Raw genomic sequence first — 14,136 nt, 5'->3', positions numbered from 1 at the left:
AAATGCAGCAGTGACTGATATAGCAAAGGGGGTAAAGGATTGGTTTCAGGCATGAGAGTATTGGCGGCGAGCGATTGCTCGTGTGGCGGTAGGCATTGGTAAGAAGGGGTTAAGAGGATGTGTGGGGGGGAGGAACGCCATCACCTCCCCCCAGTGAGCGAAGGGTGGTCCGTTAAAGGACTCCAGGGGGCGTGGCGCTGTCCAAAGCCTATGGAGGTGTGGGCCAAAGGCACACCCCCGAGCGAGCGGTGACCCGGGGGAGCTCCTAGTTGACGTGCCTCGGCGGGAGACTCCCCCGATATACTGTTAACCCTTCCCCGTGTCTCCAGCAAATGGGCTGGAGCCAGATAGTCGCTAGGACCAATGCCTAAGCCAATGCCTCTCATTCCTGAATTCAATAAAGTTGTGGCCTAATTCGCCCATTTAACCTTAAACTATGGTGACTCGTGTCTTTATTTATCCTGGTGGGGGGCGGGAACTCGCCACGCAACAATAGGATCCAAAATGCAGCAGTCTGACTGGTCCCAGAACAATAGGATCCAAAATGCAGCAGTCTGATTGGTCCTTGAACAATGCAGCAGTATGATTGGTCTGCAGGAGCCACCCAATCCAGCTCCAGATGGAAGTGAATCCACAACCTGATTGGCCTACAGGAGAATCCCGGAATTAGCCAATCACGTGGGGCCCATTGTGTAAATAATGTATATAAAGCAGATACTTTGAGGGGACTTTCATTCCTCCACACCTCTTTGAACTGAATAAAGAGCATGAAATCCACTCTTGACTCTGAGTATAGTTCAGAGGAACACGCTCGTCTTCTGGCATCTCATTGCAGAGGAAAGAGTCGTTCAGTAGTTCTAAACTACTTTATTTTATGAATACCCAGGATGAAATGGTGAAATCTGTTATGATTAAATGGGCACAAGATGTTGGACATAATATTACGATGGCTGACTGGGAACAGTTATGGACCACTGGCATGAAATTTACGGCATGTAATGCCTTAAGAGAGAATATTATGAAAATGATATACAGGTGGTACATGACTCCAGTCAAGCTTGCAAAAATCTATCATTTGCCAGATAATAAATGTTGGAAATGTAAAGAGACTGAAGGTACATTCTTTCACCTTTGGTGGACATGCCCAAAGATTAAGGCTTTCTGGGAGATGATCTATAACGAAATGAAAAAGGTATTTAAATATACCTTCCTGAAGAAACCAGAGGCCTTTCTCCTGGGCATGGTCGGCCAATTGGTGCCAAAGAGGGACAGAACTTTCTTTATGTATGCTACTACAGCAGCAAGAATACTTATTGCAAAGTATTGGAAGACACAAGATTTACCCACCCTGGAAGAATGGCAGATGAAGGTGATGGACTACATGGAACTGGCAGAAATGACTGGCAGAATCCAAGACCAGGGAGAAGAGTTGGTGGAAGAAGATTGGAAGAAATTTAAAGACTATTTACAGAAACACTGCAAAATTAAGGAATGTTAGAATGATGTTGGATTGAAGTTAAGCGGTTTTTAGTAGCAATGTTATAAAGGAATATATAAAATGGTTTGTTAACAGGTGATAATATAAAGCTATAATATATTAAGATAAAAGATTAAGATAAAATCAAAAAGGGAAAGGATTTGCTGAACTAACTAATTGAACTGGAATACAAAAAAGGGAGGTGTGAGGAGGTCAGGGAAACAAGCAAATGAAAGATAAGATTTGGAAAAACTGATTTGTTTTTAACTGTTTTTACTTTGTATTTCCTTTTTTCTTTTTTTCCTTATTTTTGTAAAATGTTGAAACTTTAATAAATATCTTTTTTTTAAAAATAAATAAACTACTTTATTTTATGGTCTATATACAAAGAATCCATCAGCATGTCTGTGCTCTCTCAGCAGCAGTACAGAAAAACATCACACACAGAAGTGAAACTAAAGTTCCAACAGTATTAAGACTTCCTGTCTCACGCTCTTAGACACTCACATGATATAAACAACATAGTGCTACGTACTGGAGCAGGACGGGTGGATAAAAATCCTATCACTCCCCCATTTTTAGGTAACCCGCACTGTGAAAGCTAGTGCAGCATCAAGAGACAGAAACATTTGTCATACACATAGTATACCCTGTTGTACCAGTTCCATTCTTGGAACTACCTGCAACTGGACTGACCAGTTCAAACCTCTGGTTACCTGTCTTCCATGGGACTAGAGCCTTTGCTCTATCTTGGTCTGAGGAAACAGTGTTGACTCTTGCAACCTTCAGGTGTGGCTTAGTCTCTCCTGTGGACAAACCTTGTACTCACTCAAGACCTCTTGGGTGGCAATCCCTTTGTGACTCTCTCAGATCTACGTATCAGGTGCAGATCCTCTTTGCTGGCTGGTTCTTCCTTGGGACTTTTGGGAGAATCATGACCAACAGTAAACAGAGGATCTGGCAATTCCAGTTCAGCCTCAGATGATGGCCTGGACTTTGCTTGTGTACCTCTCTCAATAACCGTGTCATCTGTACCAGAACTCTCAGTGGTGCTTTCAGTGTCACTCTCAATGTCATAATCTATATGTGTGTTGGCATTTATGGGGAAACTGTGGAGAAACTCTCCTGTCATGGAGGGCATTCTACATTCCTAGTAAGAATCACTGTGTCAGAATCAGGCAATAAAACTCTGTATTGACTTTTCTCATAACCCATGAAAATGCCCTGTCATCGTGACTGAGGCTGTGTTAGAGCCGTCTGGAGCTATCTGTTGTTTTGACAATAAATCATCCCTTTTAATTAACTTTGCTTACTGTGTGATCAAGCCAGGGACTGGACTCCTGACAGAAGGCCACCAACCTAGATGGCTTTAAAGGAAAATCTGACAAATTCATGGAAGCGAGTGCTATTTATTAATTTATTTATCATCATTCATTCATTCATTCATTTATTCATTCATTCATTCAATTTATACACCACCCTATCTATACCTGGAGGTCTACCAGCCATGATGTCTTTGCTTCTGCCTCTACAGTTGGAGGAACCCACACTTGCGTTGTAGAAGGCATCTGATAAGGTATGCTGGCACCTCAAGATTCTTCGCCATGTTATTGAGGACCTCTATGGTGCTTCAGAGCATTTCAGCATTAGCTGAGAGACTGTAAGTCAACATAGCCTGGAAAAAACTATTCCTAAAGGAGAGTTTACAATCCCAAATGCTTGTATTTATTAGCAGACTATATAATCCAGGGGCCATCTAAGACTGCTTGATGGATCTGTGTGTGTGTGAATGCATGCACATATTTGCGTGTGTCCACTATGTGAGAGAGAACGCAAGGTGGGCAGACCAACTTTGGGGCATGCCCACTGGGAGACTTGGGCAAGGGTGCCTGCAGTGTTGGAGTCAAGAGTTAGGGTTGAATTCAACCAAAAAAAGACCCAGTGAAATTAATGCACCTAAGTTAGTCCATGGCGTCTCCCTGTTGTTGTTGTTGTTTAGTCGTGTCTGCCTCTTCGTGACCCCCTGGACCAGAGCACGCTAGGCACTCCTGTCTTCCACTGCCTCCCGCAGTTTGGTCAAACTCATGTTGGTAGCTTCCAGAACACTGTCCCACCATCTCGTCCTCTGTCGTCCCCTTCTCCTTGTGCCCTCCATCTTTCCCAGCATCAGGGTCTTTTCCAGGGAGTCTTCTCTTCTCATGAGGTGGCCAAAGTCTCCCTACTTGTTCCTTTTCACCCTTGGGGACCCAAGCTCTCCTATTCAAATTTTCACCATGCAGGGACTCTCCAGATCAGTGGAGGAGAACGTGTGGGGCAGCAGCTGTTGCAGAGGAGGAATGGAAGAGGGTGCAACGGGCTCATGATCCACATTAAGCTGAGGTGTGGACAAGCCCCATTTGATGGACAGCAGAGCCAGATCAGAGTCTGGTGATGCACTCAGCTTTGACAGACTGTCTCCATCCTGCACCTTCGACCTCAGACTGGACTCGGACCTGGCCTCACAGTTAACCCACGGGACCAGCACACACTCTCTGACTAAAGGAGAAATCACCAGGGGAAATAAAACCTGAGAACCTTATTTTTTAACAGTTCTTTGGTGAGGGGAGGGGCAAAGACAAACCCCAGAACCTGTCCAGTTATGCTAGAGAGGAGGTCTGCTGGGAGATGGTGCACATGCAATTCCCCCTTTAAAAAGTGCAACAACTTTGGGCCATCTCCCCTCACTTTCTTTAAATTCACTCCCCCCAAATAGGGGGGGGCATCTTATACACGGAAAAATACGGTATGTGCTGCCCCATTTCCCTTGATGCCGTAAGCCCGCGCTTATTTTGCTTCATGGTTCATCCAGCCCTAGTCTGCCATCAGATTTGCCTGCTGTCAAAAGACTGTTGTTGTCACATAATAAACGCAGCGGCAAACCTGATGGTCCTTGCTAGAGATTAACTCCACCTCCTCGGGGCATAGTTGACAACCTTCTGATATTCCAGGAGGTATTTCAGGTTGCTTATTCCTATAGATGACGTGTTCTTCATTCAATGTGTACATCAGGAGTCACTTTTTTTACCTCCTTCAGATCCTTTTCTCTCTTGATGGTTTTAGCTTTCATCTTTCCTGACAGCTGGACAGATATCTCCTCCCTCCTACAGGAACATTTTACAAGACCTCTGGGAGTCCTCCTTAAACCACCGAACCTTTGATATGCCTTCTGGGGCCATCAGCACAGCTGCAGAGTAGGCTCAGAAGAAAGCTTTGGTTCTGGAGAAAGTTTGGATGGTATTAGTTATCAGAGAGTAAACACTAGGGATAAGGATCCCCATTGTTCAACAGACAGTTCTGAAGGAGCAGGGATGTTTGTTCTTCAAATCCCCAAGTAACCAGGCCTTTGTTGACTGAAAGTGATATCTAGGAAGCGTTCCCCCCCCCTCCACCTACCACCTGTAACTTCAGAGTTTAGAAGATGCACCTATTATGTCGGCTAGTAGCCAAGACGACTATGTTCTTCCTCCATGGTTGGAGCTGGTCTGTCTCCGAGTAACACCAGCTGCTGGAAACTGCAGGACGAGAGAGGGGTCTTGGGTCTGAATCCTGCTTGCAGGTTTCCCATGATGGGTACCTAGTTGGCCACTGTGAGAACAGGACCTGGGACCACATGGGTCATTGCCCTCCTTCCTTATAGTCAAGAGTCCTACTTTGTAGCCTGCCAAATGGTACTGTCAGGGTACTGCCATCGACGCGGCAGCTAAAAAAGCCAATGCAATTCTGGGCTGCATCAATAGGAGTATAGCATCTAGATCAAGGGAAGTCAGAGTGCCACTGTATTCTGCTCTGGTCAGACCTCACCTGGAGTACTGTGTCCAGTTCTGGGCACCACAGTTCAAGAAGGACACTGACAAACTGGAACGTGTCCAGAGGAGGGCAACCAAAATGGTCAAAGGCCTGGAAACAATGCCTTATGAGGAACGGCTAAGGGAGCTGGGCATGTTTAGCCTGGAGAAGAGGAGGTTAAGGGGTGATATGATAGCCATGTTCAAATATATAAAAGGATGTCACATAGAGGAGGGAGAAAGGTTGTTTTCTGCTGCTCCAGAGAAGCGGACACGGAGCAATGGATCCAAACTACAAGAAAGAAGATTCCACCTAAACATTAGGAAGAACTTCCTGACAGTAAGAGCTGTTCGACAGTGGACTTTGCTGCCAAGGAGTGTGGTGGAGTCTCCTTCTTTGGAGGTCTTTAAGCAGAGGCTTGACAACCATATGTCAGGAGTGCTCTGATGGTGTTTCCTGCTTGGCAGGGGGTTGGACTCGATGGCCCTTGTGGTCTCTTCCAACTCTATGATTCTATGAAAGGGGAGAGGGGGGCAGAAGAGCACAGGGAGCCGCCAACATTGCTGAGCAGTAGCACTTGGTCAGGCAGTGGAGAGAGTCATGCCTCTGGCGAAGCAGAAGGGGAAAGGAGGCTGGACGGGAAACAGACATGCTGCTTCAGTCACCCAGTTTTCGCAAGGGGGTCAAACGTCAGGAGGGGAGGCAGAGATTTGGGGTGTCTAAGTTCTTATGCTGGGGGGGGGTGTACAGGAAGAGGCCACTCCCGGAATCTGCAAGTGACTGAGACAGACATGAACTTTGGGTTTCTGCACTGTACATTAAAGGGACAGCTGACCATTAGGTCCAGTCGTGGCCGACTCTGGGGTTGCGGTGCTCATCTCACTTTATTAGCCGAGGGAGCCAGCGTGCAGCTTCTGGGTCATATGGCCAGCATGACTAAGCCACTTCTGGCGAACCAGAGCAGCCCACGGAAACGCCGTTTACCTTCCCGCCGGAGCGGTACCTATTTATCTACTTGCACTTTGACATGCTTTCGAACTGCTAGGTTGGCAGGAGCTGGGACGGAGCAACGGGAGCTCACCTCGTTGTGGGGATTTGAACCACCGACCTTCTGATCGGCAAGTCCTAGGCTCTGTGGTTTAACCCACAGCGCCACCTGTGTCCCTTTACACTGTACATAGTTTGCACTAAATAAAACCTGTAAAAAGCAGGTCGGAGTCCTGGCTGTTTACTTGTGAGCAACCACCTGCAAACCTGACAGGTACCTTTTTTTTTGCATCAACTGCGACCTGGGAGGAGGCGCTTGACCTCAGCACACAGATATAGCCCTGCCACTGCCAGTCATTCTGAGATTCACAAGCTTACCCTCCAACATTTCTCTAAATGAAAATAGGGACATCTTACAACAACAACAACAACAACAACAACAACAACAACAACAACAACAACAACAATTTTATTATTCATACCCCACTAATCTGACTGAGTTGCCCCAACCACTCTGGGCAGCTTCCAACATATGTTTTATAAGAATTCCAAGGTCCCAAATAGATATATAAAAAGTTCATAAATGTAAAAGGCAAACACAAACATAAGTATATAAACCACGTGTCTGAAATAGTACAGGAGAGCAATCCTGAAGTCATTTTGACTCTCCCAAATTGACCTCTGCAAGGAGGGAAGAAATGGGGAAAGCCTCTCCCTTGTCTTTTTGCTTGCAAATCTTGTCTTAAGGCCACATTTGTGTATGGATAGGGTGAGCCTGTGACCTGGATTCAGGAACTAAAAGTATTAACCATCACAAAAGAATGGCCAGGCTGCCCAGGTGAGGCAATCAGTGACCATTATTAGGTATCCTGACAAACACGATTTCTACTGGAGACTGCCTCCTTCTGAGATATATGTTTTAGGGAGGTGGTCTTGGGTGACAGGGTGGGCAATTTCAAAAGTCTATTTAAGGGCTTGTGCACAATTGTTTGGGGTTCTCCTCCCTCCTGCATGTGGTGAGTGAGGACCCTATTGCAACAGATCAATAAAGATCAGGCTTACTAGCTGCTTTGCTTCTCAATATTCTCTGGTTGGCCTCTGTTATTTTCTCCTACCGATAGGGAACCCACTTAAGGACTCTATACGGGCTCTTGGATACCCCATAAGGAAAAAGGAGCAGGTTTTTTTCCCTTATAACATATATAAAAACATAATAAAACATTTTATGAGTAAGCCATCTTGGAGATCCTTCTATAGCATGGGAGCGATATCATCTGTCCTTTTAATTGACGATGACCTTAAGCTGCAGGCGAGTGACTCAGCTAATAATGCATGTTATTTCTTCACTTCATAGCTTTTTAGCCTGCATTTGGGGATAATCTCCCGCATGGCAACAATACAGTCTGGAACTCTGAAGCATTCCCAAAGCCTTAAAGTTAGCCAGCACATCAAAACAAGGGTCCACACAGTGCAGTCATGAAAACATGATATTAGCAGACCCAGAACGGCACCACCGTATCAGCCGCCTGCTTAAAAACAACATCATAAAAGCAGCAGAGAACAGATGCTCAGAAGAGGAATCTCCTTTGATCCTAAAGCCAGCAAACATTCTGGAAATTTCATCCTATGCAGACATGGCTGGGAAGAGGGCACAGGGATCTTCTTCCTCTTCTGACGTCTTTGTGTTGCATGTGGGGAGGGTGCCTTGAACATCTGTTGCGTTACCCCAGGTCCCCTTCAGGCCCAGGCACCCAGCCCAACTCTCTTCCCACCAAATGGATGCTTTAGCTGAGATTCCTGCATTGCAGGGAGTTGGATTAGATGGCCCTTGGGGTACCTTCCAAGTTTGATTCTGTGATTCTAGGAAATTGTTACTTGGAAATCAAAAGCAAAACAAGACCGTGTTACAGAAAGGGGGGGGCATGTCTTCTTCACCTTCTTCTTCGCTACAATATATCCATTTATTCCCAATTGTCAATGTCAAAAGGGACTAAACTCTATAAAATCCATAGAAAATCAACGTGCCAATTTGCTCAATTTCTCTAGGACTCTATGACACCTCCCCTGACCTCCATAATCCCTCAAGTAAGGTGCTCTGCCAAGCCTTTCCTCTGGGCAATGCCAGGTGGCAGACTATGCATACATGGACCATTGTCTTCCCGTCACCAGCACTCAGGATGTGCTTATCTGCGCATATCTCCAGCTCTGCATATTCCCCCCTCCCTCCTCCATATGTTAATCCGGTGTAACCCAACCTCTCCTTAATGTATTCATGATGTAACTGGGATGTATTTTGCACTGTATTCTGGGACATGGGGGGAGTTTCAAAAGTTCATGTCACCCCTTTCTCGCTGTTCAATCTCGCCTTGAACCTGTTGCGCAATAAACCTTGGATCTCCGCATCTTGCTCCTGTCTCCGGCTGAGCTCATTTTCTTCCACAGGGACCCACGGACTTAGTCCGATGAGCTGGGTGGCAGAGTAGCCCCGCACCCAGATTTTAGCCATAACAACCGTAAGGTGTGGCCAAGTTTACAGGTGCTTCTGCCGACACCCCAATGTCATTCTCCAATATCTCAAGGCAAATGACACTGCTTCAAGGACCGCCTCTTTCCATATGAACCTACCCGGACTCTGAGATCATCTTCTGAGGCCCTTCTTTATGTACCTCCTCCAGAGGGTGACAACCTGAGAACAGGGCCTTCTCTGTAGTGGCTCCCCGTTTGTGCAATGCTCTCCCCAGTGAAGTTCACCTGGCGCCCTCATTTAGGCACCAGGCAAAAACCTTCCTTTTTAACCAGGCCTTTGGTTGATTTGATTTACATCCTATGCTCTCTTAGAATGTGGTGGGTTTTTTTGGGGGGGTGCTATTGGGTTGTTGTTTTTATGTATTTTGTGGTTTTGTATTTTGATTTTATTCTGTGAACCAGAATAAATGACAGGCAGGGCCACTGCCGACTACAAAAAGTTGCACGAAGATCGACAGTTTACAGAAGCAGAGAAATATTAATGGAAGAAAAGGAGCGTGGTGACACAACATTGCTGATCTATTAAGTTCAGAACCTGCCCTTCCTCCTCCCAAGGGAACCTCGGGTGACAACCCTTAAATGGTAAAACATATAACCAACTAGACAAGCAGGTGAACAATATTTCGGTAGCCAAACAAGGGGCTTAATCTAAAACAAAATAGCAAAGCATAAGACAAATTCAAGAGGGTGAATAAGGCTATCGGTGGCTACTAGACACAACGGCTATGTTCTCCTTACCCAGTTGGAGGCAAGAAGCCTCTGGTTACCGGTTGCCAGGAATCCTAGGAGGGAAAAGTGCCACTGCTATGCTCAGGTCGTGTTTGTGGGCTCTCCCTTGGCATTGTAAGAACAAGATGCTGGATATCTGAAGGAGCGTCTCCACCCCCATCGTTCTGCCCGGACACTGAGGTCCAGCTCTGAGGGCCTTCTGGCAGTTCCATCACTGAGAGAAGCCAAGTTACAGGGAACCAGGCAGAGGGCCTTCTCGGTGGTGGCGCCTGCCCTGTGGAACGCCCTCCCATCAGATGTCAAGGAAATAAACCAATATCTGACTTTTAGAAGACATCTGAAGCAGCCCTGTTTAGGGAAGCTTTTAATGTTTGATGCATTACTGTATTTTAATATTTTGTTGGAAGCTGCCCAGAGTAGCTGGGGAAACCCAGCCAGATGGGCGGGGTATAAATAAGTTGTTGTTGTTGGTGGTGTTGTTGTTGTTGTTGTTGTTTGATGTGTCCCCCTCTGGCCTGATCCAGCAGCCAGCTTCTTCCTTGTGCTCTTATTGTTGTGGGTTTGGCAGTGGGGTCAGTCTGGAGCGCCAGGGGCAGAGCGATCTGCCCACAGGGGCAGGGCGATCCGCCAAGGGGGGCACCACAGCGAACTGCCCCTGGAGTCCGCCTGGCTGACGCAAGCCCCACGCTGCCGTTTTGGTCAGTGCTGGGCCCTGAGCCATTGCCTCACTCCCAGGAGAGACGCCTGGCTCTGGCGTGCTGCAGGCCAGGCCCCGCGGTAAGTGCTGACCCCCGCAGTGTGCCATTTTGTCACCCCTGTCAAGGATGACACCCAGGGCAGTACACACCCCTCACACCACCCTTCCCATGCCTAGGAGGGAATAGGTAAAGGTAAAGGTACCCCTGTCTTGACAGACTCTGGGGTTGTGCACCCATCTCACTCAAGAGGCCGGGGGCCAGCGCTGTCTGGAGACACTTCCGGGTCAGGTGGCCAGCGTGACGAAGCTACCCTGGCGAGGCAGAGCCGCACACGGAACGCCGTTTACCTTCCTGCTGGTAAGCGGTCCCTATTTATCTACTTGCACCCGGGGGTGCTTTCGAACTGCTAGGTTGGCAGGCGCTGGGACCGAGCAGCGGGAGCTCACCCCGCCGCGGGGATTCGAACCGCCGACCTTTCGATCGGCAAGTCCTAGGCGCTGAGGCTTTAACCCACAGCGCCACCCGCGTCCCATCTAGGAGGGAATAGTGCTACTGTTATGCTCTGGTCGTGCTTGTGAGCTCTCCCTTGGCACTGTAAGAAAAAGATGCTGGATTTCATGGGTCCCCTCTGGCCTGATCCAGCAGCCAGCTTCTTCCTTGTGCTCTTATTGTTGTGGGTTTGGCAGGGGGGGTCAGTCTGGATGATGCCGGGAGTACCTTCCAGTACTTGGGGTCCTGTGCTCAGTAAGGGTTAGAATCGAATACAGGATTCAGTTGCGGGTCACACAAGTTTCTGTGTTGGACAATGACTTCAGGTGACCACTGGAGTGTTCTCCTCAGCATCCCGGAAAAATGAGCCAGTTTTCAAGAGCTACATCTAAGTGAGGGGGCCCTCCAGGCTTTCCTTCACCCCCCCTCAACCAGCTGCTAGATAGGAGAACAACAGCAAGAGTTGGGGTGTGAGAACTGAGCTGGAACCAGGCTGGAAGCTGGAGACACGGAAACCTGCTTGCTCTGTGCTGGATCGGACTACTGCAATGCCCTCTCCGTGGGGCTACCTTTCAAGGTGACCTGGAAACTACAACTAATCCATGCTCTGCCTTCCATGCTTCCACACGGCGCCTCTAGTCTTCTCCCCTGATTGGCCATTGAATGCCCACAATCATGAGATGTAGGAACTTTCCATGATAGCTTGTGGCTTTTAAAAAGAAAGTCTCCTTTGCAGCCTTGGAAGACCACACTTTGTGTTTGGCAATCGGTTCTAAAAAAACCCTTTTTAATTATTATTATTTTATTTATGATTTCCAGTTTTATACATTTCAATAATTTTACACTCATTTCAAAACTCGACTTCCTTCCCCCTCTTTCTGCCGTTCCTGAAATTAATTTTTTAAATTTTCTGCATATTCCAAGTTACCAGTAACTTAATTTGCTCATTTATTCATCTTCTTTAAATACATACTGTCAGTGCTGCCCAAGGTCCCAGCTCACACAAGACCAACGCTGCTTCGTTCTTTAGTATAAAAGTGTTTATTGAAGTTCAGTTTCACTTCCACACGCGCAGCGTGCAACGCTACGTCTTTAACCTTAGACCGCCGAAGCTCCATCTGAATCTCCTCCCCCCTGACACCAGTTTAAGATTCTAGCCTTACTCCACCTCTTCCTCTGTTCCTTCCTTCTCTGGGTCCGCCTGCTAGTCGGGGTCTCACCCTTCCTAGACTCCTCTGACGCTGAGTCCCCTGACTCTTCCCCCTCCCTCCTTCGGGCTTTAGGACCTGGCTCCCAATCCGGGTTTTCTGCTGTCCCGCGCTCCTGCACATTTGAACTTGGCGCGCGCGCGCAGCCTCCCACTTTCCTTCTGACCGTTACACTTGTGTCACTGCTCCCTCTTTCGGGGAGGCTAGCTGGACCTGGCCTTCCCTCCGTTTCCCCACTTCCCGATGGGGGCGTGGTTACCCCTGACTCATCTTCTCTCCCCGCTGGAGGAGAAGCTGGTCCTGACACATGTGACTCTTCCCCCCCACTACGCTCTGGTGGGGGAGCTGGTCCTGATCCTCCGCTGCTCCCTTGGGAGTCCCCGCTGGCCCCTTGTTTCTGGTGCGTCCCCCCTGGGATCCCTCTTGCCCTTACCATAGGCGCCCCCTTCTGGGAATCTTCTGATTCGCTGGAGAAGCTCATGGAATCTCTCGGGTCACTGTCATATTCCCCTACGCTCCCCTCGGATTCCTCTCCTCCGCTCTCTTTTTGCTCTCTCCCCTGTGCTTCTGCTCCTGAGCCTCTGACACATACTCTTATAAAACTGCAGGTCATTACAATAACCCTGCCAATGTTCTTATCTGTTTGCAGTTTATTTGCAAATATTCAACAAACCCTTTCCATCCTTTTATAAAAACGTTTGTTATCTTGATTTCTTATTTTTCCAGAAAGTTTTGCCATCTCTGCATATTTCTGCATAGTTTATATCCATTCTTCTTTCTCTGGGACTTTTTCTTCTTTCCATTTTTGGGCAAAATCTTCCTAAAATTTTCAATAAGGCTTAAAGTAATAAAAATAAACCACTGGGTTATCTCATGGTGTTAGTCACTTGGAGATGCTTTTGTAAAAATAAAAAAAGCAACTGATAAAGTTAAATTAATGGTGGCGATGGCGATGATAGATGGAGATGATTTTATTTTATTAACGCATTTGCACTCCATATTTCCCCCCAAGCAGCTCAATGTGGAACCCAGGGCTCTTCCCTTTATCATTTAATCCCCACAACAACAATATGAGGCATGCTAGATGAAGAAAGGAAGCATCTTCATTCCCATGGTCACCAAGGGAGCTTCATGGTGGAGGCAGGATTTGAACCCAGATCTCAGTCCGTCGCTCTAACCACTACACCTCCACTGCCTCCCCCCTGCTGTTTGCTGTTCCACAAAACCTGTCTGCTTCCATTGAGAAGTTTCTGCATGTCAGTACCTCACTCCTTCCAGATTATCAAGAATGTATAAGAATTTGGCGAATGCTTGTATATCTGAAGTATACCTGAAGGAGCGTCTCCACCCCCATCGTTCTGCCCGGACACTGAGGTCCAGTTCCGAGGGCCTTCTGGCGGTTCCCTCGCTGCGAGAAGCCAAGTTACAGGGAACCAGGCAGAGGGCCTTCTTGGTGGTGGCACCCACCCTGTGGAACGCCCTCCCACCAGATGTCAAAGAGAAAAACAGCTACCAGACTTTTAGAAGACACCTGAAGGCGGCCCTGTTTAGGGAGGCTTTTAATCTTTGATGTAGTACAGTATTTTAATATTTTTTTTGGAAGCTGCCCAGAGTGGCTGGGGAAGCCCAGCCAGATGGGCGGGGTATAAATAATAAATTATTATTATATCATTATTATTGTTGTTGTTGGAGATGTGGAGGAAATAACGGTGACATGATCCACATGTGGTGGACGTGTGAAAAGGTTAAGGTGTGTTGGGGGAAAATATACGATGAATTAAAAAAGATGATGGGGATAACCTTTATTAAAAAAACGGAGGCATTTCTATTAAGTATTTTAGACAAAGAGATCCCAAAAAATTCAAGAGAGTTATTCTCGCATGCAACTGCAGCGGCTCGAATACTCGTGGCCAAGGGATGGAAAGATCAGGAGGCTCCAAAAATAACAGATCAGCAAATTAAATTACAGGAATTTGTGGAGATGGCTCAATTGACTAGCAAACTCAGAGGATACTCAAAGCAAAAATTTGCGGAAAAATGGGATGGTTATGGAATATATGTTCAAAAATACAATAATAGTTTGGACTCCATGCTAGCATTTGAGTGACAAAGGAAGTAAAAGGAGATGGATAACAATTAAGGATTTATTATGTTTTCTGAATGTATTGGAAAATTTATATAGAAAGGTTTATTGTTT

General features: G+C 46.9%; 1 long non-coding RNA gene across 1 annotated transcript in view; it reads left to right on the top strand.

Moving 5' to 3' along the window:
• The window catches only part of LOC128421781 (uncharacterized), a 29,358-nt gene that overhangs the window by 2,082 nt on the left and 13,140 nt on the right, over positions 1 to 14,136 (top strand). The gene's annotated exons all lie outside the window — the stretch shown is intronic.

Source organism: Podarcis raffonei, chromosome 10 (assembly GCF_027172205.1).
Source record: "Podarcis raffonei isolate rPodRaf1 chromosome 10, rPodRaf1.pri, whole genome shotgun sequence".
Lineage (NCBI taxonomy): Eukaryota > Metazoa > Chordata > Lepidosauria > Squamata > Lacertidae > Podarcis > Podarcis raffonei.
Note: the sequence above shows the minus strand (reverse complement) of the source record. Positions and strands in the feature narration are given on the sequence as shown.